Source organism: Penaeus vannamei, chromosome 41, assembly GCF_042767895.1.
Source record: "Penaeus vannamei isolate JL-2024 chromosome 41, ASM4276789v1, whole genome shotgun sequence".
NCBI lineage: Eukaryota > Metazoa > Arthropoda > Malacostraca > Decapoda > Penaeidae > Penaeus > Penaeus vannamei.
This window is the reverse complement of record NC_091589.1, coordinates 25,752,485-25,754,984: the sequence shown is the minus strand read 5'-3', so window position 1 is coordinate 25,754,984 and position 2,500 is coordinate 25,752,485. Positions and strand designations below refer to the sequence as shown.

Here is a 2,500-nt window from a genome sequence, read left to right as displayed (position 1 = left end):
ACCACCCAGTGGCCCATTGGAGCTTGTGTCCGCAGATCTCATGGATCTCCGAGCTTCCGTGGGTGGCTATCGATATGTTCTGTCAATAGTGGATCATCAATCCTGGTACTTGCAGCTCGTTCCACCCAGGAATAAGACAGCAGAAACGGTTCTTCGGGGATTTTATGATCACTTTATAACCCTTTTTGGACCACCCCGACAGATAACGACAGACAATGGGGGAGAGTTTGCTAATGAACAGTGGCAGGAAGTGTGTAGACAGCTGGAGATACGATGTTCGTTCACCATAGCATATCATCCTAGTTCAGATGGTTTAGTTGAACGGACAAACAGGGTTGTGAAGGATGCTCTTGCTATGTTTGTGGCTGATAAACCAGGGAGGTGGCCGCTATATCTGACCTCCGTAAGGTTAGCCATAAATTCAGCCATACATTGCTCAGTGGGGGACCAGCCTCTTTACCTCCTTACTGGGAAGATGGCCTTGTTTCCCCGGGGACTCACCAACCAAGTAACGACGGACACTCATCTTAGGGTGCAACAGCTAGCTAAGGCCAGGCAGCTTGCCATTGCTGCTTCTCTCCGGTCCAGCGAGGCCAATGCACAGGCGCACAATCGGAAAGTTCGCTCTACCTGGCAGCCGGAGGAAGGTGCGCTCGTCCTCCGTAGGGACTTTACCGGAGCGGCGTTACAGGACCGATGGCAAGGTCCCTGTAGAGTGATCAAGCAAACAGGTCCCGTTGTATTCGAGGTTAAAGACCTTTAGCCCCCTTATCGTATAGTGAAGCAGCACAGAGATCAGTTGAAAATGTATCTCCCTCCTGCTGAACTAGATTATGTTGAGGTTGGAGACAGACTGCCTTCTGAACCTCCAGGTGTTGACGGTCCGTTGCCAGGCCGTCCCCCGGACGTAGCAGCAGCACCTGTACGTGTGCTCGATCGTTTCGGGTATGACCGGACGGAAGGCGAATTTTGTGATTCGGAACCGCTGAACAGGTTTCCTAGTGATCATTTCCTTTACTCTGGTGCAGAAATGAGCAAAGAAACGAACAATGATTACGGTGACTACGAGGTTTGGGAGGAATGAATGAGATGGCGTGACTGAAGGTGTACTGTGGTGTGCTTGCTCAGTCGCTCATTGTCGAGTCGGTAGGTGTCTTTTATTCTTTTAATTTTTCTCTTAATTTTCATGTTTTATGTTTTATTTGTGCAATCTTAATTTCAATGTCTTGAATTCTGTATAATTTTTTTCTCTGAATTTTTAAAATTTTTGATGTATTGATGTTTTAATTTGTATTACATTTTTCTGTCAAGTTTTAGATTACGTTTGTAATGTTTGTGGACCACCTTGCCCAGTCAAAAGTTAAAATGCATCATTCGGTGACTCCTTGCAACCTACATATATGCCATGCTGACCTTATGTTCTCTTTCCAGTTATGATGTTCATGTATATATTTATACCGATGATGAGCCCCAGGCAACCCCTCAGCCTTAGCGCGAGAAGAGAAGGCGACCCCTCGGCTCTGGTGTGAGATGAGAAGGCCTGAAGTGCACGGGGAGGTCGTAGGTCCGCTGAACTATCGGACCATACGACCCAGGGCCCGGGAGGGTTGTAGTGGGACTATTCGCCCACTCCTCGTCCTACCACGGTACCCCCCGCCCCCTTTGGTATGACGGAGTCCATGGTACGAGTCGGATTCAGTGAACCCATTAGAACTACTGTCAGCATTTTATTTTCCTTGTATATACCCTATTTTTATCATGTGTATTTATCCTTCGTGGTGGAAATGCGGGGTACCGCCCGTAATTATTGTAAGCAAACGTACGTGGGCTTAGCTACGTACATGCTATGTTTATTGCCTCTTATATGCCCAGTAAGTCATGTGAGGACACAATCTACCAGGAGGATAGTGTCACGAATTTACAATTTTTGTAGATACATTCAAGTATTTGTTTGGCGTCTGCTAGTGACGTCACGCTAGTGTTTTGCTACGTCATTAGTGACGTCATAAACCGTGACAATGCAGCCACTCACGAGTGTCCACGAGAGTACACGATACCCCGGTAGAGGGCGCTGATACCCCCTGGTACTTTTGGGGTAGTACCATTACCGGGAGATCTGGTCTCGCCTCCTTCCTGCTCGGACCTCGCTGCTACACGTAAGGTCACGGACATCATGTATTTTACAGGGAAATCGCCACTGATTTATTTTATATTTTAGTGACTGGTGCAAGAAGGGTAAACTTGTAAGCTAGGGTCCAAGACGAAAATAAACAAACAAGCAAGCAGCGAATTGTTCATGATTTCCCCCGGCTAATTAGTGATAACAAAGTTCAGCGTAAAGTATTGCTGGATATGAACTATTGAATTTCTGAAATACGTGTGCAAATATATATGAGAATTTATAGTAAATAATTTACCTAGCATTAAATGAACTTGTTTCCTCACGTATGCGAGTACCGTGACCTGGACTCCCCCGCTCATCCGCTTTGGCCGCTACCAC

The 2,500-nt window shown here is 46.7% G+C and overlaps 1 protein-coding gene across 3 annotated transcripts in view; it reads left to right on the top strand.

Annotated features, from left to right (window-relative positions):
* The window catches only part of LOC138860334 (uncharacterized), a 34,059-nt gene that overhangs the window by 14,337 nt on the left and 17,222 nt on the right, over nt 1-2,500 (top strand). For 2 of the 3 annotated variants that reach the window (XM_070117690.1, XM_070117692.1), the window contains exon 2: nt 1,432-2,500. This exon is cut by the window's right edge and continues 739 nt beyond it. The gene's annotated coding sequence lies outside the window, so the exon portion shown is untranslated. Of the gene's footprint in view, nt 1-1,260 lie in introns of those variants that run through there. The other variant, XM_070117691.1, reaches the window with a different exon arrangement.